Source organism: Cebus imitator, unplaced genomic scaffold (assembly GCF_001604975.1).
Source record: "Cebus imitator isolate Cc_AM_T3 unplaced genomic scaffold, Cebus_imitator-1.0 Scaffold312, whole genome shotgun sequence".
Classification (NCBI taxonomy): Eukaryota; Metazoa; Chordata; class Mammalia; order Primates; family Cebidae; genus Cebus; species Cebus imitator.
In genome coordinates, this window is record NW_016107627.1 from 1,329,863 (window position 1) to 1,353,938 (window position 24,076).

Genomic DNA, 24,076 nt, shown 5'->3' on the forward strand with positions numbered 1-24,076 from the left:
CATGTTGACCAGGATGGTCTCGATCTCTTGACCTCGTGATCCACCCGCCTCGGCCTCCCAAAGTGCTGGGATTACAGGCGTGAGCCACCGCGCCCGGCCCTATTTATTTTATTTTTGAGACAGAGTTTCGCTCTTGTTGCCCAGGCCGGAGTGCAATGGTGCCATCTGGCTCACTACAACCTCCACCTCCTGGTTCAAGCGATTCTCCTGCCTCAGCCTCCACAGTAGCTGGGATTACAGGAGCCCACCACCACATCTGGCTAATTTTTGTGTTTTTAGTAGAGATAGGATTTCACCATGTTGGCCAGGCTGGTCTCAAACTCCCAACCTCAGGTGATCCACCCACCTCAGCCTTCCAAAGTGCTGGGATTACAGGCGTGAGCCACTGTGCCCAGCCACCATTATTCTGATTTCTAACATCACGGATTTGCTTTGCCTGTTTTAAACTTTATATAAATGGAATCATACTGTGTGCTTGCTTTTTTTGTCCAGCCTCTTTTGTTCAGCTTAATATTTGTGAGATGCATTCCCTGTTGTGTATAGCATTAGTTCATTCAGACTAAATGAAAAACTTTAAACATATGCAAAAGCATACAGAACAGAATAGTGATCATTCATTTCCTATCATCCAGCATCAGCAATTATCAACTCATGGTCAATCTTGGTCCAGTTAGCTTCCACCCACTGTCCTCAACTCCAGATTATTATGAAGCAAACCTCAGCCATGATATAATGGTATCTATAAAAGTTTCAGTCTATAACTCTGGAAGATAAAGCATTTATTTTTATTCTATTTTATTTTTTGTCTTCTGTGCTCTCTTTTATTAACATTACAATCTTTGCATCAGGATACATAGCGATGCTAGCAGGTTTTGTTTTAAAGCTTAGTATTAAATATTAAATATCTTTCCCAATTGTAATTTTAGAAATTAAAACTCAAGTTATTTGAAGCCTGGACATAATTCCACGATTAGCTGGGCTATGTGAAAGTTGGTGGTTTTATTTTTCCTACTGTGTAGGCAGATCCAGGCAGCCCTAGAAAGATGGGATAAGATTATATAATTGTTTTTTTGTTTGTTTGTTTTTGAGACAGAGTTTCGCTCTTGTTGCCTAAGCTGGAATGCAATGGCGCGATTTCAGCTCACTGCAACCTCTACCTCCTAAATTCGCCAGTTCTCCTGCCTCAGCCTCCTGAGTAGCTGGGATTACAGGCATGCACCACCACACCCATATAATTGTTTTTCTAAAGTGTGCTACAAGGCCTGGTGTGGTGTGGTGTGGTGGCTCATGCCTGTAATCTCAGCACTTTGGGAGGCCAAAGTGGGTTGATCACTTGAGGTCAGGAGTTCAAGACCAGCCTGGCCAATGTGGCGAAACCCTCTCTCTACTAAAAATACAAAAACTGGCCAGACATCGTGGTACATGCCCGTAGGAAGCAGGAGGATCACTTGAACCCGGGAGATGGACGTTGCAGTGAGCTAAGATTGTGCCACTGCACTCTAGTCTGGGTAACAGAGTGAGACTCCATACCCGCCTCCAGAAAAAAGTGCTACAAAAATAGATGGCCTGGCCAGGCATGGTGGCTCAGGCTGGGAATGGTGTCTGGCACCCGCACTCCCAGCACTTTGGGAGGCTGGGGCGGGTGGATCACTTCAGGTGAGGAGTTCGAGACCAGCCTGGCCAACATGGTGAAACCCTGTCACTACTAAAAATACAAAAATTAGCCTGGTGTGGTGGCGGCAGGCGCCTGTAATTCCAGCTACTCAGGAGGCTGAGGCAGGAGAGTCGCTTGATCTCAGGAAATGGAGGCTGCAGTGAGTGGAGATCGTGCCACTGCACTCCAGCCTGGACAACAGAGTGAGACCCCATCTCAGAAAAAAATGGATGGCCTGTCATAAGCCACCATACAAAGTAAGGATGTGGGCAAGGAAGGGATAATTTTCTTCCAGAAAAAAGACAGAATTTTGAAAAAGTTGTGCCGGGTGAGGTGATTCATGCCTATAATCCCAGCACTTTGGGAGGCCGAGGCAGTCAGATCACGAGGTCAGGAGTTTGAGGCCAGTCTGGCCAACTGGCGAAATCCCGTCTCTACTAAAAACCACAAAAAGTTAGCCAGGTATTGTGGCGGCTGCCTGTAATCCCAGCTAATCAGGAGGCTGAGGCAGGAGAATCACTTGAACGTGGGAGGTGGAGGTTGCAGTGAGCTGAGACCATGCCACTATGTTCCAGCCTGGGCAACAGAGCGAGACTCCATCTCAAAAAAAGAAAAAATAAAGTTGTAGTCCATAATATTTTCCAAAAATGGTTGGAGGAGAAGGTAAAATCTCAACACGAGTTTCAAAGTACTGTCTCTGTGAGGGGTCTGTGGTTGCTTTGTTGGCAGGGAAGACTGTTGAGGAAAGAGATGGCTACATTTGAAATTCTCCGTCCCAAGGTAGGGGAGTGGAAATGGGAAGTTCATTGCCAAGTCAATGTAGAAGAGGGCTGAAACTTGGCTGATGTTGAATTCTCTAAGAGGTTTCCTTCAGACAACTAAGACTCTTTCCCTTACTTCCTTAAAGGAGGTATTATTTTGTTTGAATTTTAATTTTTTATAGAGACAGGGTCTCTGTTGTCCAAGCTGGAGTGTGGTGACATGATCATAGCTCACTGTAGCCTCCAACTCCTGTGCTCAAGCACCCTCCCACTTTGGCCTGGCAAAGAACTGGGATTACAGGTGTGAGCCACTATGCCTGCCAGAAGTTATTTTTAAAAGCACTTGAGAAGTTCCTCCTCCACCCCGCAAATGGAAGGCTCAGAGAAGGCAGTCATCAGTACAGCCACCTTCTAGGCCATATAAAATTCCTGAAGGTTGCAGACCCCAGAGAAGCGGCTGCCACCACCAGGACTTAGGGAATCTGATGATACTGGAACCATATGTCAGATTTTCCATGAAAGAAGCATGCAGAAATTCAAATAGCATAAAGGCCAGCTCCGGTGAGGTGCATCACAGCTGTGAGGAAGGACCAACCTATCCAGACTTGGACGGTGGCCCTGACAAAACTTCATTGATAGGAAAATGCATCATGGGCACAGTCACATTCAAGCCAAGCCCCAGGAATGCTCCTGCTGTGTCTGCCAGTGGTTAGGAGTAGAAACCGGTCCCACTGTGCTACTGTGATGGCAGAAATGCCCAGGACACAGACAAAGAAGAGGCAGATGAGCTGTGGCTTTGGGGAGCAGTGGAAGGAGTAACAGAGCCAGCGGACAAAGCTCCCCATAATCAGAAGAGCAACTGCTGAATAGTCCAGTTTGGAAAAAGTCTGAGAGACTTTCTCTGAATGACAATAGACAGTGTGGAATAGCCAGAAAGAGCTGACTATTTGGAGGCAGAGCACTGCACCCACAAAGGATGTCCCCAGACCACCTTCTCCTGTAGAGAGGCCATGAAGTACAGATTTGGTCTGAGCATGGCCAAGATCCCCAAATGAGAAACAGCATGAAACCGAGCAGATGGGTCCAGATGTTGCCTGTTTCCACATGGATGTGGAAGATGCTCTTAAAGCAAGCCCAAAAGGAAGGCATAGGTGGTCTATGGCCATGTAGCAGGGAGTCATTGTCCTTCAGCCAGTCAGGGAGCACATCATATAGGATGACCCTCCAGTGTCCCTCCCAGACCTTGTACACAAACTCCTCCATCTTCTCCATGGCACGGTGGAAGTGCAGAGTAGCTGCACCTTCTCCTCCCTTTCCTGGGGCATTGGGCATGTTTGCACTTCTTCAGCTTTGGTAGGGTTGTTGATTACCCATTTGTCCTCTCTTGTAGTAGGGGTCCCAGCTCAGCCAGTTCCACCAAGTCAGTTTTCCTGTTACTGGCAGGAACTCCATTGCCGCATGCCACCACAGATCCTTTGTGGGAAGACATCTGGACAGTACCTCAATACCCTGAAGCTTCAGCATGGGGAAAGGCTAGGGTTTCTCATCCCTGTGGGCAGAAATATCCCTGTAATGGTAGATGAGCTGGGCAGGCAGGCTCCACTGGGGGACTGGTCTCCTGCTACTTCCTGCTGCACAGGGGGCAGCCGGTGGCCCCGGATCTTCATTGCCCTTCCAGCAAAGCCTTTATCTTATATAATCACCTCAGTACATTTATCACAGCTAGAGTATAACTCCTTAATGTTATCAAATTCGAATCACTGTCCAAACTTCCGATTGTCTCATAAATGTGATAAATTTTAAAAATCAGAACGTTTCAATCAGGATCCAGGGAAAGTCTACACACTATGATTGTCTTCTGAGTCTTTTTTCTAACATCTGTATGTGTGTGCATGTGTGTATGTGTGTGTGTGTGCACATATGTGAACACCTTTTAAAAGACTGAGGTATGTTTCACATGGAGAGAAATGCTCAGATCTCTAGTACATCATTCCATCAAGTGGTGTTTTTGTTTTTGTTTTTTGTCAGTCAGTCAGTCTTGTTGAATACATTTCCAGATACACAGCATTTCTATCAGGCCACAAAGTTCCCTCATGTCTCTTCCCAGTCAGTGCTTCTACAAGCAGCCATTGATGTGATTTCTATGGCTGGGTTTTCCCAGTTTTTTTTTTTTTTTGAGACAAAGTTGGAGTGAAGTGGCACAATGTCGGCTCACTGCAACCTCCACCTCCAGGGTTCAACCAGTTCTCCTGCCTCAGCCTCCCAAGTAGCTGGGACTACAGGCGCCTGCCACCATGCTTGGCTAATTTTTTGTTTTTTTTTTAGTAGAGACGGGGTTTCACCGTGTTAGCCAGGATGGTCTCGATCTCCTGACCTCATGATCTGCCTGCCTTAGCCTCCCAAAGTGCTGCGATTACAGGTGTTTGTTGTTGTTGTTTTAATACAAGAGCATTTTTTTAAATGCCTAGAATATTTTTTAAAATACAAGAACATTTTTAAAAAATGCTTAGAACATTCTTGTTTTTGTTTCCATTGGATAAGCACCTAGAGGTGGATTTGCTGGGTCATAGGGTATACATATAGTCAAGTTTTTTTTTTAAAGAGATGGGGTCTTGCTCGGCTGCCTAGACTGAAGTGCTATGGTATGATGATAGCTCACCATAGCCTGAAATTCCTGGGCTCTCAAGTGATCCTTCCCCCTCAGCCTCTCAAAGTAGCTGGGATTATGGGTGCCAGTAAGCCACCATGCCTGATTTATTTATTTATTTTTAAATTTCTTATTATTATTTTGACACAGAGTCTCACTCTGTCACCCAGGCTGGAGTGCAGTGGCACAATCTCAGCTCACTGCAACCTCCACCTCCCAAGGTTCAAGCAATTTTCCTACCTCAGCCTCCTGAGTAGCTGGGATTACAGGCACCTGCCACTACACCCCGCTAATTTTTGTACTTCTACAAAATACAAAAGATTTTGCCATGTTGGCCAGGCTGGTCTCGAACTCCTGACCTCAAGTGATCTGCATGTCTTGGCCTCCCAATGTGCTGGGATTACAAGCATATGCCATCTCACCAGGCTGCTTTGCCTGATTTACATTCAACTTTTTAAGACGCTACCAAAGAGCTTTCAAAATGGTTGTACTATTTTACACTCATCAGCAAGGTCTGAGTGTTCTTACTGCTCCACATTCTCTCCAACATTTGTATTATCAGTTCTTTTTCTTTCTTTCTTTCTTTTTTTGAGACAGAGTCTTGCTCTGTCGCCCATGCTGGAGTGCAGTGGTATGATCTCAGGTCACTGCAACCTCCACCTCCCAGGTTCAAGTGATTCTCCTGCCTCAGCCTCCTGAGTATTGTCAGTTCTTAAGACTTAAAAAAATCAATAGAGTCCCTCTACATCTTTGTTTTATCCTTGCAATTTATGTACTGAGGAAATGAGTTGTTCCTGCATTTTTCCATAATCTGGATTTTGCTATTGCCTTTATATGGTGTCATTTAAGTTTCTCTCCTCCATATTTCCTGTATATTGGATCTGGAGGCTTGATGAGATTCAGATTCAAATTCTGGTGGTCTGGAGGGAAGCCTACTTCATAGGCAGTGTTGTATTCCTCTATCAGGAGGCCATGATATTTGGTTCTCTCTCTCTTTGTGATGTTAGCAGTCATAAATGATACTTAATTCATTACCTTTTGAAAAATGACATCAAATTCAATTATTCCTTCTTCATGTGTTAGTTGGAATATATATAAAGAGAAACTTTCTATTCATTACTATTTGTTTACTAATGATAGAATGCATACAGGAAAAACAGGATATATGCTTATTTCCCTTTATTTACCAGTTTTCAAAATGATGAGCATTTTGAAATGACGAACATCTTCCAACAATGAGCAGTTTTTAAAGTCTCATTATTATTTCATGTATTGAAATATCATAATATGCGTTAATCCATTGCAGTTATTATTCTTATTGATGTTCAGATTCTTCTGTATTTGGCCAATGAGTGCCTCTTCAGGTTGGCTCCTAAATCCTTTTGACACATCCCTAGTAATCTCTGATAGCTTACTTGCTATCTGGTGGGATAAAATATTCCAAATTCATTTTGTACATTTTCTGTCCCAGACCTGGATCCAGTCATTTCCCCAAAGAACTGTGATTCCTTTAAATTGGAAATGGTATTTAGAGACAACAATGGGTATGCAGGGGAGGTAAACATTACCTCTACTCTGCAACTGCACTCCAGCCTGGGAGAGAGCAAAACTCTGTCTCAAAAAAAGAAAAGAAAAAGAAAAAAAAGGGAGATCAGGCCGGATGTGTTAGCTCACACCTATAATCCCAGCACTTTGGGAGGCCAGGGCAGGTGGATCACCTGACGTCAGGAGTTTGAGACCAGCCTGGTCAACATGGTGAAACCCCGTCTCTACTAAAAATACAAAATAGTTGGATATGGTGGTGCACGCCTGTAATCCCAGCTACTCTGGAGGCTGAGGCAGGAGAATTGCTTGAGCCTGGGAGGCAGAGGTTGCAGTGAACCAAAATTGTGCCACTGCACTCCATTCTGGATGATAGAGCAAGACTCCACCTCAAAAAAAAAAAAAAAAAAAAAAAAAAGAGATCAGAGTGTCCTTGCGTCTGCTGTTTATTGAGTGTCTTTGACTCAAAGCAGTCAACATGCCAGCATGGCATATTTTGCAGTGGCATATTCTCAACTCCTTCAGGTGCCATCATTACTGAGGTATTTTTGTTTCTAGACATTTTAGGCGGACAGAGAAAAGGACCTTTTTTTGTTTTGTTTTAATAAAATACATTACAAGTTCATACTGGTATTATGGCAGTTATTTTTTTCCACTGTGTGAGACAGCAAAGGTTGGTAATGTGCTTGTGCATATGGGCTTGCCCTCTTCTACCTCTGCCATTGCCATGAGAACATGCCACAAGTAGCTTATTGCTTCCAGAATAATGAAAGATACGTCTTGTAGACCTGAACCAAACCTGCAGTCTGGAGCCAAGCCCAGCTCAGCCCAGCCTAAATTGTTCAAATGCCAGTCAACCTGTAGAATGCAGCTTAAAACAGAGGCACAGATACTTGAATGATACTTAGGGTTGTAAGTCATTGATGTTTAGAGTGGCTTGTTATGCAGCATGATTAGGTATATAGCTGACTAATACAAATATTTACACGCTAAATTCAAGATTATAGGAATAATAGAATTGGTATTTCACAAAATTATTCATTTTCATTTCAAAGTGTGCACACAGCAGTCTCAGAATAATAATATCAATACTGCTGCTAATAATATGATTATTGAAGTCAGCTTAAGCTTTTATTTTTTGCGATTTTTAAGTTTTTTTTTTTTTTTTGAGACAAAGTTTCGGTCCTATTGCCCAGGCTGGAGTGCAATGGCATGATCTTGGTTCACTGCAACCTCCAACTCCTGGGTTCAGGCAATTCTCCTACCTCAGCCTCCTGAGTTGCTGGGACTACAGGTGTACACCACTACGCCTGGCTAATTTTTTCTTTTTTTTTGCATTTTTAGTAGAGAAAGGGTTTCACCATTTTGGCCAGTCTGGTCTCAAACTCTTGTTCTCAGGTGATTCACCTGCCTTGGTCTCCCAGAGTGCTGGGATTACAGGCATGAGCCACCGTGCCTGACCCACATTTTTTTTTTTTTTTTTTTGAGACAGTCTTACTTTGTTGCCAGGCTGGAGTGCAGTGGTGCAATCTTGGCTCACAGCAATCTCCGCCTGCTGGGTTCAAGTGATTCTCCTGCCTCAGCCTCCTGAGTAGCTGGGATTACAGGTGGTGTGCCACCAGCTCAGCTAATATTTGTATTTTTAGTAGAGATGGGGTTTCACTATGTTGGCCAGGATGATCTCAATCTCTTGACCTTGTGATCATCCACCTTGGCCTCCCAAAGTGTTGAGATTACAGACTTGAGCCACTGTGCTCGGCCCTGACCCACAATTTTTAATCTTCAGGATATTTCCCTTTAGTGATGTGCAGTGAAAATGTTCTATTATGAAGTCATTTGGAATGGTTTTTATGTGCGGTTATGCCACAACTGGATATCATTTAGCACTCTTTGATTTTATTTTAGGGAACTTCCCCTTAAAATTCAATTTTACTTAATGGTTATATAAAATATGTACTTGCTTCCAAAGTCAAATCTCTGGAACAAGGTATTTCAATGAAGTCTACCTTCTGTTCTAGCCACCCTCACCTAATGCTTAATTCTTTCCCTTTCCTATAATTAACTACTTAAAAATATTTTATAATTTATTCTTTAATTGTACCTGGGTGGTTTTTTTTTTTTTAGACAGACTTTTGCTCTTGTTGCCCAGGCTGGAGTGCAATGATGCGATCTTGGCTCATCCCTGTAGTCTCTGCCTCCTGGGTTGAAGCAATTTTCCTGCCTCAGCCTCCCGAGTAGCTGGGATTACAAGCACCGGCCACCATGCTGGCTAATTTTGTATTTTTAGTAGAGATGGAGTTTGTTCATGTTGGTCAGGCTGGTCTCCAACTCCTGACTTCAGGTGATCCGCCCACCTTGGCCTCCCAAAGTGCTGGGATTATAGGCGTGAGCCACCCCATCTGGCTGTACCTGGGTTTTAATTTATAGAGGTGACTGAGTGATGATACAGAGAGGACAATGCCATTGAAAGAAGGCTTTTTTTTTTTTTTTTTTTTTAGACAGAATCTCGCTCTGTCACCAGGCTGGAGTGCAGAGGTGCAATCTCGGCTCACTGCAACCTCCACCTCCCGGGTTCAAGCGATTCTCTTGCCTCAGCCTCCTGAGTAGCTGGGACTACAGGCATGTGCCACAATGCCAGCACATTTTTTTGTATTTTTAGTAGAGACGGGGTTTCACCACGTTGGCCAGGATGGTCTCCATCTCATGACCTTGTGATCTGCCTGCCTCGGCCTCCAAAAGTGCTGGGATTTCAGGCATAAACCACCATGCTCTGAAAGAAGTCTTACTACCTACAGTTCCTGAGAGAAGGGGCCCACACCATGACACATAGGGCCACATGGGAAGTACCAGGATTGGTCAGGAGGCAGAAGGAGGAAAGGAGAAGAGTGTGGCCCAGAGCCTTTACTGCCATTTCTATGGAAAGGAAGGGATGAGGCAGGGCATAGGCAAATTTGAGCAAATTTAGGATTGTAGAACTGAAAACCATTTTAGTTGCCTCCGGGTCATAGAGGTGGTGTCTGGGATGACTTAGAGCAGGGGAAATGTTCACCTGGTGTCTGAGAGTAAGCTAAAGTGGTTGGAAATATGTGCTTTGGTTGGTCGGTTTGCATAAGAAAGGTGAGTCCACAGGGCGCAGTGGCTCAAGCCTGTAAGGCACTTTGGGAGGCCGAGGCAGATGGATCACCTGAGATTAGGAATTTGAGACCAGCCTGACCAACATAGTGAAACCCCATCTCTACAAAAAATACAAAATTAACTGGCCTGTAATCCCAGCTACTTGGGAGGCTCAGGCAGGAGAAGTCACTTGAATCTGGGAGGCGGAGGTTGCAGTGAGCTGAGGTTGTGCCACTGCACTCCAGCCTGGGCAACAAGAGTGAACTCTGTCAGAAAGTAAGAGAGAAAGAGAAAAGAGAGAAAAAGAGGGAGAGAAAGAGAAAAAGGAAGGAAAAAGGAAGGGAGGGAGGGAGGAAGGGAGTTTACAAGAGAGCCATTTGCTACATCTATGAATTAACTAGCCCTGGGAGAGGCAGTCTCTCCCTGGCCAGCAAGGCCCTCAAGGTGTCAAGACATCACAAAATACAGAAAATGAAAAATATGACCGTGTACCTTGCTCTGTATGTCCCTTCATCTGTATCCTTTGTTATACCCTTTAAGATAAACTGGTAAATGCAAACACTGATAAAAATGCTGTTCAGTCAGAATTGGGATATAAAAATTGAAGCCATAAATACAGTCTTCACTCCTTACTCCAGGAATCTACTTGTTCTGAAACTGGACTGGCTTGAATAAGGCTTTATGGCAATTTCTTGGAGGACCTATCAAGATTCCTATAAAAAATTCACTAAATAAAACTGACCAAAACAAGATATTCAATAAAGGGATTTCATTGTTAAAAAAATCAAATCAAACCAAACCAAAACAACAACAATAAAACATGATTCATATTATTCTTTTATGGAGATTAGTTCATGATAATAAGTAGCGATGGTTCTAATTTCTTTCTCTTTCTCTCTTTTCCCTCCCTTCCTTCCTTCCTTCCCTCCCTCCTTCCTTCCTTCCTTCCTTCCTTCCTTCCTTCCTTCCCTCCCTCCCTCCCTTCTATTCCTCTCTCTCTCTCTCTCTGTTTTTTTCTCTCTTTTTTGACATGGGGTTGGTCTGGTTGTGTTGCCCAGGGTGAAGTGCAGTGTCTCTTACAGGCACAATCATGGCATAGCACAGCTTCCAACTCCTGGCTGGGTCTACAGGCCTGAACCACACCCCTGGTTTAATTTCTGCTTACAGTGGCACAGTATGCCAACATGTGCCTTTAAAATTATACAACCAGTTCCTTACTAAAGGACATTTGTATTGTTTCTATGTATTTTCATAACTTTCTGATACAGACATCCTGCAATAAATAAGTGTGAGCATGTCTGTCTTTTTTAGGTGAACTAATTTATTTGTTTTTACCTTTAATCAATGTTTTTTTAAAAAATTTTTTTATTTCTATAGGTTTTTGAGAAACAGGTGGTATTTGGTTCTTACCATTTGGTTCTTACTTACACGAGTAAGTTCTTTAGTGCTGATTTGTGAGACTCAGGTATACCCATCACCCGAGCAGTATACAGTGAACCCAATTTGTAGTCTTTTATCCCTCACCCCCTTCCCACACTTTCCCCCTGAGTCTTCAAAGTCCATTGTATAATTATTCTGCCTTTGCAGTCTCATAGCTTAGTGCCCACTTATGAATGAGAACATATGATGTTTGGTTTTACAATCCTGAGTTACTTCATTCCTTTTTATGGCTGAGTAGTATTCCATCACATATATATATGTCAGTTTCTTTATCCACTTGTTGATTGATGGGTATTTGGTCTGGTTCCACATTTTTGCAGTTGTGAATTATGCTGCTATAAACTTGTGTGCAAGTATCTTTTTCATATAATGACTTCTTTTCCTCTGGGTAGACACCCAGGAGTGGGACTGCTGGATCAAATAATAATTCTACTTTTAGTTCTTTAAGGAATTTCCACACTGTTTTCCATAGTGGTTGTACCAGTTTACATTCCCAATAGCAGTGTAGAAGTGTTCCCTTTTCACCACATCCATGCCAACATCTATTATTTTTTGATTTTTTGATTATGGCCATTCTTGCAGGAATAAGGTGGTATCACATTGTGATTTGGATTTGCATTTCCCTGATCATTGATGATGCTGAACATTTTTTCACGTGTTTGTTGGCCATTTGTATATCCTCTTTTGAGAGCTGTCTATTCTCCTTAACACATTTTTTGATGGGATTGTTCGTTATTTTTCTTGCTAATTTGTTTAAGTTCATTGTAGATTCTGGATAATATTCCCTTGTCAGATATATAGATTGTGAAGATTGTCTCCCACTCTGTGCGTTGTCCATTTACTTTGCTGATGGTTCCTTTTGCCACGCAAAAGCTCTTTAGTTTAATCAAGTCCCACCTATTTGTCTTTGTTTTTATTGCATTTGCATGAACTCCTTGCCTAAGCCAATGTCTAGAAGGGTTTTTCTGATGTTATCTTGTAGAATTTTTATAGTTTCAGGTCTTAGATTTAAGTCCTTGATCCATCTAGAGTTGATTTTTGTATAAGGTGAGGGAGGAGTACCCAGTTTCATTCTCTTATGTGTGGCTTGCCAATTACCCCAGCACCATTTGTTGAATAGGGTGCCCTTTCCCCGCTTTACGTTTTTGTTTGCTTTGTCAAAGATGAGCTAGCTGTTAAGTATTTGGGTTTATCTCTGGGTTCTCTGTTCTGTTCCATTGGTCTTTGCCAATTTTTATACCAACACCATGCTGTTTTTGTGACTGTGGCATTATAGTATAGTTTGAAATCAGGTAATGTGATGCCTCCAGATTTGTTCTTTTTGCTTAGTCTTACTTTGGCTATGCAGGCTCTTTTTTGGTTCCACATGAATTTTAGGGTTGTTTTTTCTAGTTCTGTGAAGAATGATGATGGTATTTTAATGGGAATTGCATTGAATTTGTAGATTGCTGTAATAGCCTTATTTAGTTTTAAGAAAAGTGAAGGAATATTTTTGTGCTGCAGTTGCCATCATTACATCATCAACATAATGTTCAGGATATTCCTGTAAACCCTAAAACAGGAATTCTTAATTCCTGGTTATCCCATCACTGAAGGCTTCTTTTTGCCAGAGAATCTCTTTAGGTATCAAGGATAGTACTCAAATATCTTTATCAGGAGATGTTTTCCTATCTCATTCTTCAGAATTCTTATTTCTGGCGCCAGAGGCAATAAGAAGAAAATAAATGACCTAGGAATGAGACTCTCAGTTCAAGGTCACATGGGCAGCAGCAGGTCAAGCTGCACACAGTGCGTCAAAGAGACCTTGGAAAGCCCCTGACTCTCCTCCTTGGCTTTTTCCTGAGGAGGAGTCTATGTAACCCTGTGTAATTTCATCTGAACCTTCTCTAGAGAAGATCACTATGCTATCTGTGTTCTTTCAAGTATACTTGGAAATTAAATACCTACCTACTGAAGTGTGAACTATTGTTATGTCTTAAATTTCCAAGGAAAATATTACTTCATCCAGGACCTGCATGCCTTCCTCAGAGTGGTGTTCACTCTCAATATGATTTTCCACTTTTCTAGGAGCCAGTACCTTCAGACTGTTTTCCATGCCAATCACAGATGTCAGAGAGTGTCTTACACTTGGGCCTCTTTCTGCTGCATCAACAGAGTGGCAGCAATGAAGCTGGAATCCAAGCCTTTTCTCTGTCATCAGTCTTTTCTTAATAGCACTGTCAAAATGAGTCCAGAGGTTGCTCTTCACAGTTTGTATCTCAAAATGGTTTCTCCACACTGTTATAGAGGGCATGTAGAGGTTAATGTCTACAGTGATGACTCTCTAGGTAGGTGTCTCTGACCGGGAATACTTTCTTATTGACAGTATTTAATAAAATAAATGCAAAGACTCAACCCAACATACAAATTGTCTGCCCAGTCCCCCCTTTGTCATAAAGATGAAGGATTATCTCACCATCCACTTTGGCCTTGTAATGAAATTCAAAATGGTATTATAGTTTCTTGTGGTTGTAAATTTCATCACTGCAACAGAGCCACAAATAAAGATATTTCTTCACTTGAATTGGCTGCATTCCAAACAGCTGGTCAACCACCACCAACTGGTGAAATCCAAAGCAGCAGCTGATGTATCCATTGACATTCTCAGGATGAAATGCATCTGGACCCCTGTGTGTGATCTTCATAGCACTCGGATGATGACCAGAGAGGCAATCATTGTTGCCAAAGAGGGCCCAAATGCCACACATGCTACAGTGGAGCTGTGGGCTCTGTGGGTGTGTGAGCAGAGGCCAGGGCTGTGGGCTATTTCCATTGTTTACTTTCAGTACAAGCATCTCTGCATATATCTCTATTCCTTGCTTCTTAGATAAATAGTAGCAAACTGTACACATTTTTCTATACCACGATTTTTTTCTCTGAGCAATATATCCTGGAAATCACTGGACAGTTATATATAGAGATTTTCCGCAATTCTTTTTATAGGTATCTAGTACCCTGTTGTGTGGATGTTCTGGTACATTTTAAGCAAGAACAGGTGTACTAGGAAAGATTTAAAGCATGAGAAACCTGGAAGAAGAAGTCTTTTATTTTAGCCAAGCTGTGGGTAACTCAAGGGTGGCAAAAGAGGCTGAGGAGTCAACAGAGAAGATGGCTGAACAATCACACAAGATTGCTGCCAGCCCTACTTCATAAGCCTCATTGTTCTCTAAGGTGAAGCAAAGTTGGAAGGACTTGAGGAAAGAAATACGCTGTTTCCTTTTCCCCTATTCTTCCCTGTTTTTCCTACTATTAATCTGGACGGTCTCAAAGCGAAGCCTGGAGTAAGCCTGAGTATAGCTATCTCATAAGGTAAAGTGCCCTGATGGATATCAGGGAAATCCTGCATTTTGTAGTCTGATCAAAATGTTTCTCCTCTGACTCCTGGAATCAGCTTACTGGGGAGATGAGGTGTGCCCATCAGAGGTCTCTGAATTGAGTCAAAAAACAATTTAACTCCAAAATCCTATTATATACTGTATCCCCAAATCCACCCTCCAAGCTATTTCCCATCCTGCATTATGCTTAGCCATATTGTACAATAAAGCTTCCTAAAGACAGTGTTTCAATGAGTACTACATAATATCATAGCCAGTAATATAAATATATGTAAAATCCTCAGTGGAGTGAACAAGAATCAGGGCAAGTAGAATGTAGATGTTTGGGCTGGGCACCATGGCTCATGCCTGTAATCCCAGTACTTTGGGGGGGCCTAGATGAGCGGATCACCTGAGGTCAGGAGTTCAAGACCAGCCTGGCCAACATGGTGAAACCCCGTCTCTACTAAAAATACAAAAATTAGCCGAGCATGGCAGCACACGCCTGTAATCCCAGCTACTTGGGAGGCTGAGACAGGAGAATTGCTTGAACCTGGGAGGTGAAGGTTGCAGTGAGCCAAGATCACGCCATTGCACTTCATTCTGGGCAACAGAGCAAGACTTCATCTCAAAAAAAAAAAAAAAAAAAAAAAAAAAAAAAGAAGAAGAATGTAGATGTTTGCTCTTTGGCAGCCCCCTTTCTCACCTCTCCTCAAAGAGAAGAGTAGCCATGACTGGTGATATTCAGCTGACCTGGTTTCATAGAAGATAGGACTATAGTTTCAAAGATTACACATGAAGCCTGTATGAGAAACTTTTTGAAATAGTCCTGAAAAATAACAAAAATAGAACAAAATAGAACAAAAATAGAACCACATTCCTTGTCTTGAATAGAACCAATCAACATAATAAAGTTCATTTATAAATTTAATATAATCCCAATAAAAATGCCAGCAAAATTTTTCCTGGCACAGAATCTTAATCTTCATATGGAAAAATAAATAAGCAAGAACACTTATGAACATCTTCAAAAGCAAGTGCAATAAAAGGGACTGGTTGTCTTACCATGTATTAAAACCTTCTATAAAGATCTGATAATTAAAACAGTGTGGTGTTGGTTCCTGGCTAGACATACAAACCAGTAGGAATAGTTTGAAGTACACAGGGAAATTTAGCATATGACAAAGGCGGAATCTGAAATTACTGGGGAAAAGATTAACTTTTTTATTTTTTGAGATGGAGTCTTGCTCTGTCACCCAGGCTGGAGTGCAGTGGTGCAATCTTGGCTTACTGCAACCTCTGCCTCCCGGGTTCAAGCAATTCTCTCACCTCAGCCTCCTGAATAGCTGGAACTACAGGTGTGTGCCACCACGCCCAACTAATTTTTTGTATTTTTAGTAGAGATGGGGTTTCACCATATTGGCCAGGCTGGTCTCGAGCTACTGACTTCAAGTGATCTACCCGCCTTGGCTTCCCAAAGTGCTGGGATTACAGGTATGAGCCACCACTCCAGGTCAGAAAAGATTCACTTTTAAATAATGGCATTAGCATAACTGGAGTGTTTATGTCCCTAATTTACATTAGGACTGAGCGCAGTGGCTCAGGCCTGTAATCCCAGCTACTTGGGAGGCTGAGGCAGGAGAATCACTTGATCCCAGGAGATTGTGTAGATTGTGCCATTTTACTCCAGTCTGGGTGACAAGAGTAAAACTCCGTCTAGAAAAAAAAAAATAAAAGACGGGCACCAGTGGCTCATACCTGTAATCTCAGCACTTTGGGAGGCCAAGGCAGGTGAATCACGAGGTCAGGAGTTTGAGACCAGCCTGGCCAACCTGATGGAACCTCATCTCTCCTAAAAATACAAAAATTAGCTGGGCATGGTGGTGCATACCTGTAATCCCAGTTACTTGGGAGGCTGAGACAGGAGAATTGCTTGAACCCAGGAGGCGGAGGTTGCAGTGAGCCGAGATTCAACCATTGCACCCCAGCCTGGGCAACAAGAATGAAATTTCATCTCAAAAATAAATAAATAAATAAATTTACATTAGAATATACTTCAAACAGATCCCTTATTTCAGTGTACAAAAAAATGAAAACATAACAGGTTCAATAAGAAAACATATATGAATTTCTTTTCAATCTAGACAAAGGAAAGCCATCCTAATTATAACTCAAATTCCAGAAGCCATGGAGAAAGATTGATAAATTCAAGTCTATCCATTTATATCTACAGCTGTATCCATATATGCACAAACATATATATATATATACATATATATATATATATATATATATATTTATATACACACACATATATGCATAGACTTTTTTTTTTGAGACAAAGGCTGGAGTGCAGGGATGCAATCTCAGCTCACTGCAACCTCTTCCTTCCATGTTCAGGGAATTCTCCTGCCTCAGCCTCTTAAATAGCTGGGATTACAGGCGCATGCCACCACACCTGGCTAATTTTCTTATTTTTAGTAGAGACGGAGTTTCACCATGTTGGCCAGGTTGGTCTCGAACTCCTGACCTCAGGTGATCTGTCCACCTTGGCCTCCCAAAGTGCTGGGATTACAGGTGTGAGCCAATACACCTGGCCGATATATGCATAGAGTTTTGCTTGGCAAAAACATCATAAACAAAATCAAAAGAGATGAAAAACTGGGAGAAAATTTGTAGTTTAAATTACACAAAATAGCTAATTTCCATCATAGATAAATAACTAAAAAAACAAAGAGTATTGATACATGATACGTGGAAGAAACTTCAAAATATTATGCTAAGTGTAAGAGTCACAAAAGACTGCTTATTGTATGATACCATTTATATGAAATGTACAGAATAGCTGGGCACGGTGGCTCATGCCTGTAATCCCAAGACTTTGGAAGGCTGAGGTGGGTGAATCACAAGGTCAGGAGTTTGAGACCAGCCTGGCCAACCTGGTGAAACCCTGTCTCTCCTGAAAATACAAAAAATTAGCTGGGTGTGGTGGCAGGTGCCTGTAATCCCAGCTACTCGGGAGGGTCAGGCAGGAGAATCACTTGAACCCGGGAGACAGAGATTGTAGTGAGCCTAGATTGTGCCACTGCACTCCAGCCTGGCAACAGTGAGAGACACTGTCTCAAAAAAAAAAAAAAAAAAAAGAAAAGAAAAGAAAAAGAAATGTTCAGAATAGACACACCTATAGAGATAGAGTAGATTAGTGGTCACATAGGGCTGGGTGGGGTGGGAGGGAGGGCCAGGAATGGAGTTGACTACTAAGAGGTAAGGGGCTTCTTTCTGGAGTGTTAAAAATGTTCCAAAATTATACTATAGCAATGGTTGCACAGCTCCATAAATATACTAAAACCCATTGAATTGTATACTTTAAATGGGTGAACTTAATGGTATATATAATATATCTCAATAAAGCTGTTTAAGTATAAAAGATTTTACTGTTTCAGAGGCCAGGTGCAGTGGCTCACACCTGTAATCCCAGCACTTTGGGAGGCCGAGGTAGGTGGATCACTCGAGGTCAGGAGTTTGAAACCAGCCTGGCCAACATAGTGAAACTCTGTTTTTACTAAAAATACAAAAGTTAGCCGGGCATGGTGGTGGGTGCCTTTAGTCCCAGCTACTCAGGAGGCTAAGACAGGAGAATCGCTTGAACCTTGGAGGCGGAGGTTGCAGTGAATGGAGATCACACTACTGCACTCCAACCTGGGCGACAGAGAGAGACTCTGTTTCAAAAAAAAAAGTTTTTGAAGTAAAAAACCTAGTAGGAAAATGGCCAAAAGTCTTAAGAGACAGTTCACAGAAGATGAAAGGCAAATGTCTGTGAAGTGCTTGGAAAAATAGCACCATTTCTTATAATCAAAGAAATGCAAATTAAAATATGGTCAGCCCTCAGCATCCATGGATTCCACATTTGTAAATTCAATCAACCGTGGATAGAAGTGACAGTCATGTATTGCTTAATGATGGGGAAACATACTCAAAAATGTGTTGTTAGGTGAGTTTGCCATTGTGCAAACATCATAGAGTGTACTTACCCAAACCTAGATGGCATAGCTTACCACACACATAGGCTATATGGTATAGCCACCATTGTATATGTAGTCAGTTGTTGACTAAAACGTCCTTATGAGTGCATGACTGTATTTGGAAAAAAAACTGTGTTTGTACTGAATACGTACAGACTTTTTTTACTTATCAGTATTCCCTAAATAATAGAGTATATCAGCGATTACATGGCATTTAGATTGTATTAAGTATTATAAGTAATCTACTGGAGTATGTGCATAGGTTATGTGCAAACACTACCATATTTTGCATAAGGAACTTGAGCATTTATGGATTTCGGTATTCACAGGAGGTACTGGGCAGCGTATACTCAAATATTATTCTTCCCTTTTCAGTTTGGCAGTGTTGGAAGACAGTCTCTCATGGTGTTTCCATACGTCTTTTGACAGCTTCTCTTCTCAATGTCTTTTGTGTTGCAAACATCTTGGAAGGACAAAGGGTAGATTTGTTACCTAAGATGAAAAAACAACATATTCCTCCAGGACAAAGGTTATGCAGGTTTTTTAGCAGCTCCTTATAAGGCTGGGGGTTTCCTAATCTCAGTGTTCTTCTGCTGTGACATAAGCCCACCAGGAAAAGGCATCCACCTTGCAAGGAGGGCAAAAATCTCAGACCCCTCACAGTTCTCAGGCAGAAGTCCAAAAGCTTGACAACATACTCTGTTGGTAAGCCTGGGGAGAAACAGGTATTTCCACCCACTGCTGGTGGGATTGCAAAATGGCACAACTCCCCTGGAGGGAAATCTGGCAATAATTAACAAAATTACATGTTCTTCTACCCTTTGATTCAGTGACTCTTCTAAACCAATACAACTACCCATGAATAGGAGACTGGTTGAATAAACTAGGGCACATTTACACATACACACACATACTTATGCATATGTATATGTACTTTTTTAAAAAAAAATAATAAACAAGAAATTGTTGAAAATGGAGTAACTTAAGCATATCCTAAGAGTGACAGTTAAAAAAAAGGAAGTGGTTACTTCTGAAGCATGGGTGAGATGGGAACAGCAACGGGGTGAAGGCAAGAACTCTCCGAGTATCTTTCTTTACACAGTTTTTACTTTTCAATCATGTAAATGACTCACATATTCAAAAACCAAAATTAAGTCAAACACAAACAGAAACAACTGGACACAAATAGAAACAAATGCACAGACCTGAATATAAAACCTAATTACACGGAGGAAATGATTACTTCAAATAACTTTGGCGTATAGGACACTGGCAGTAACATTTTCTAGACACACACTGTAAGGACAAATAAAACTGTGTTTTCTGATTTCTATGGTGTGCATGTTCCTGTAGACTGATTTCAAACCACCAATGGTTTCTCAACCATCTAGCAAGATTCCTGACAAGTTACAGTTGATTCTCATAATCTGGCTCTAAGAAATCACTGCTTATAGGTACTCTAGTTGAGGTAACAACCTGTCAACAAAGCAAACCATAAACCAAAGAAGGATGAAAGAAAATATCTAGAAAAATTATGAAAAGCCTGCATGCAGATTGAAGTGTGACAAACACATAGCTCTAGCTTCTTACCTTCCATGGGCCTCAGGTCTTGGACTGTCTCCTTCATGCAGTCACTAGCTTGTTCCTATGGGCTTCAGTGAAAGTTGTCCCCTCTCTGCAGTTTTCTGCTTCTGGAGGATTCCTCAGAATTCTCCAGTTGAGTTTTCTGGTAGTAATGTCTTCCTGATTCAAGAATGGCTAATTTCTCCTTCATCAAGAAACAGGGATATAGCTGGGCATAGTGGCTCATGCCTGCTTCCCAGAACTTTGGGGCGCTGAGGTGGGAAGATTTCTTGAGGGCTTGAGGGCAGGTGTTTGAGACCAATTTGGGCAACATGATAAGACCCCATCTCTACCAAAAAAAAAAAAATTAGCTGGGTGTGGTGGGGTATGCCTGTAGTCCCAGCTACTTGGAGGCTGAGGTGGATCACTTGAGCCTGGACGTTTGAGGTTACAGTGAGCTATGATTGCACCACTGCACTCCAACCTGGGTGACAGAGACTCTGTCTTAAAAAAACAAAGAAACAAGGATGCAAGGATCAACATCCTAGAGTTCAATTGCTACGGTATTTGTTAATTAGTGCCTGCAATGTCCTTTCCATTGAGGTCAAGGGCAGTCTTTTTCAGATGTGTTCTTCAGCAGATGAAACCCCTACATTTTAAATTGTGAATGATTTCTTGTTATGTTTTTTTTTTAAATGGGGTTTTGCTCTGTCACTCAGGCTGGAGTGCAGAGTGCAATGGCAGGATCATAGCACTCAAACTTCCAGCCTCAAGCGACCCTTCCATCTCAGCCTCCCCAGTTGCTGGGACTACAGGTGCATGCCACCATGCCCTACTAATTTTTTGTGTTTTATAAATTTTTTGCACACACCATGTCTTGCTATGTTGCCCAGGTTGGTCTCGAACTTCCGGCCTCAAGTGGTTCTCCTGATCTAGTCTCTCAAAGTGTTGGGATTATAAGCGTGAGCTACTGTTCCTGGCCTGGGATTGCTTTAAAGGATGTTTTAGAAAAGGTATTCATATTTCTTGATAAAACAAGTATTTGTTGATATGAGTGTATCGATTCTACTTATGTGAAGTACTTAGAGTAGCCAAATTCACAGCGAGTGAAAGTAGATGGTGGTTGCAAGGGGCTGGAGAAGGAGGAAAATGAGGGATTAGTGTTTAATGGGTAGAGTTTCAGTTTTGCAAGATGAAAAAAGGAGATAATGGCACAACACTGTGTGTGTACTTAATGCCACTGGGCCATACACTGAAAGATGGCTAAAATGCTTAATTTTGGGCTGGGTGCAGTGGCTCACACCTGTAATCCCAGCACTTGGGGAGGCCAGGATGGGTGGATCACGAGATCAGGAGTTTGAGACCAGCCTGACCAACATGTTGAAACCCTGTTTCTATGATAAATACAAAAATTAGTTGAGTGTGGGGGTGCGCACCTGCAATCCCAGCTGCTCAGGAGGCTGAGGCAGGAGAACTGCTTGAACCCGGGAAAGCGGAGGTTGCAGTGAGCTGAGATCACGCCATTGTACTTCCAGCCTGGACGACAAAGTGGGACTCTATCTCAAAAAAAAAAAAAAAAGCTAAATTTTGTTATGCCTATTTTACCATAATTTTTACAAAACCAAGTATATCACCCCAGCCATATGCAATATTGGCTATATCAGCTTGTAAGAAGACAGAGTGTATAATGGGAGCAACATTCTCAGGCAGATAAGATGCCTAAGTATCAGTGAACAGGCTGAGAGTCAATGGACTAGGCCAGCCACTGCGGCTCACGCTTGTAACCCCAACAGTTTGGAAGGCCAAGGTAGGAGGATCACTTGAGGCCAGGAGTTTGAGAGTTAGTGGGCTATCTGTGGAGTTGACGTCATTGTCATTAAGAGAAAAGGCAATAGTTTGGGTCAAGGAAGTTCAAGCGTTTCTGAAAGGTTAACTAGAATTTGAGAATTCTATTTGTCCTTTCTATATTACTTGAGGTTTGGGAAATTCTGAATAATAGAAAGAATGATTGCAACTCATTGAGCAAATAAAAAGCAGAGGCCACAGTGGTGTATGTGTGTGTGTGTGTGTGTGTGTGACAGAGAGAGAGAGATGGGAGAGTTTAAAAAAAAAGGAAATTTTTTCTTACAGGATGTTAGCTAATGTACATAGAAGAAATGATAGAATTAGGGTTGGGTGTGGTGCCTCATGCCTATAATTCCAGCACTTTGGGAGGCCGAGGTAGATGGATTACGTGAGGTCAGGCGTTCAAGACCAGCCTGGCCAACATGGGGAAACCCTGCCTCAACCAAAAATACAAAAATTAGCCAGGCGTGGTGGCATACACTATAATCCCAGCTACTCAGGAGGCTGAGACAGCAGAATCACTTGAACGTGGAGGCAGAGGTTGCAGTGAGCTAGGATCACGCCACTGCACTCTAGCCTGTGTGACAAGAGTAAAACTGCCTCAAAAAAAAAAAAAAAAAAAAAGAAAGAAAGAATGAATGAATGAACAGGGATAAAAACACAAGTGTTGGCTGGGTGTGATAGCTCACGCCTGTAATCCCAGCACTTTGGGAGGCCGAGGTGGGCAGATCACCTGAGGTCAGGTGTTCAAGACCAGCCTGGCTAAGATAGTGAAACCCCATCTCTGCTAAAAATACAAAAATAAACTGGGCATGGTGGTGTGCACCTGTTGTCCCAGCTACTCTGGAGGCTGAGGCAGGAGAATTGCTTGAACCCGGGAGGCAGAGGTTGCAGTGAGCCAAGATCATGCCATTGCACTCCGGCCTGGGCAGCAGAGTGAGACCTGGTTTCAAAAAAAAAAAAAAAAAACACAAAAACCCACATGTGTCTACATCAGAGTAAACCATGGGACGTGGCAAAGTGAGCTGCCCTTATCCAGTGTAAATGCTATCTAAATAGTTATTATACTGTATCCCTGTATTGTTGAGCATCCCTGTATTGTTAAATCTTTTGATTTCTCATGAGAAGTAGAAAACTTAAAATTTCATGTGAAAGCTGCCATATTTTGGATATACATGCAGTTAACTAATTCAAATTCACACACATACACGCACACACACACAGCATAGCATTGTGCTACATACGGCCCCCCTTTTGCCTCAGTGTGATCATGGCCTCTTAGATAAAAACCCCATACTCTTTAGAACAGTATTCACTTTCTTCAGGTCCTGGCCCTTGCCTCTTCTGGAAGACTTGTCTCTAATACTTTCTCCACTCAGGTGGTACCATTTGTAACTTGGGAATGCATGTGGCTAGCTTCATGCCTTGCTATTATGACATGTGGTATTCTCTCTCCTTTACCCAGAATGTCTATTTATCTAACTTTTGTTTGTTTGCTTACTTGCTTTGAAACAATCTCTCACTCCTTTGCCAGGGCAGAAGGGCTGTGATGCGGTCATAGTTCATGGCAGTCCCTAGCTACTGGGCTCAAGTGATCCTCTTCTCAGCCTCTCAAGTAGCCGGGACTACAGGTGCATACCATCATGCTTGGCTAAATTTTTTACTTCTTATTTTTATTTTTCGTAGAGACGGGGGGTCTCCTTTTGTTACCAGGTCTGGTCTAGAACTTTTGAGTTCATGGGATCCTCCCACCTTGACCTCCCAAAATACTGGGATTACAGGTGTGAGCCATCTCACCTGGCCTATCTAGCTTTTGACTCCTTTAAAGATCCAACACAAGCATCTCCTATTCTATAAAAGTCTTCCCTGACTCATAGGTACATATTGATTACTTTATCTATTTTGTTGCTGCTACACAGCACAATTAAATTGTGTTAATATTGTGATTGAAATATGCAGAGAGCCGGGCGCGGTGGCTCAAGCCTGTAATCCCAGCACTTTGGGAGGCCGAGGCGGGTGGATCACGAGGTCAAGAGATCGAGACCATCCTTGTCAACATGGTGAAACCCCGTCTCTACTAAAAATACAAAAAATTAGCTGGGCATGGTGGTGCGTGCCTGTAATCCCAGCTACTC

At 42.3% G+C, this 24,076-nt stretch overlaps 1 long non-coding RNA gene and 1 pseudogene across 1 annotated transcript in view; both read right to left on the minus strand.

Annotated features, from left to right (window-relative positions):
• Nucleotides 1–2,794: 2,794 nt before the first annotated feature.
• On the minus strand, nucleotides 2,795–3,904 carry LOC108286005 (annotated as a pseudogene).
• Nucleotides 3,905–18,675: 14,771 nt separating this feature from the next.
• The window catches only part of LOC119467626, an 11,252-nt gene continuing 5,851 nt past the window's right edge, over nucleotides 18,676–24,076 (minus strand). Inside the window, exon 2 of the long non-coding RNA XR_005196173.1 lies at nucleotides 18,676–19,025. This is a non-coding gene — a long non-coding RNA (uncharacterized LOC119467626). The remainder of the gene's footprint in view (nucleotides 19,026–24,076) is intronic.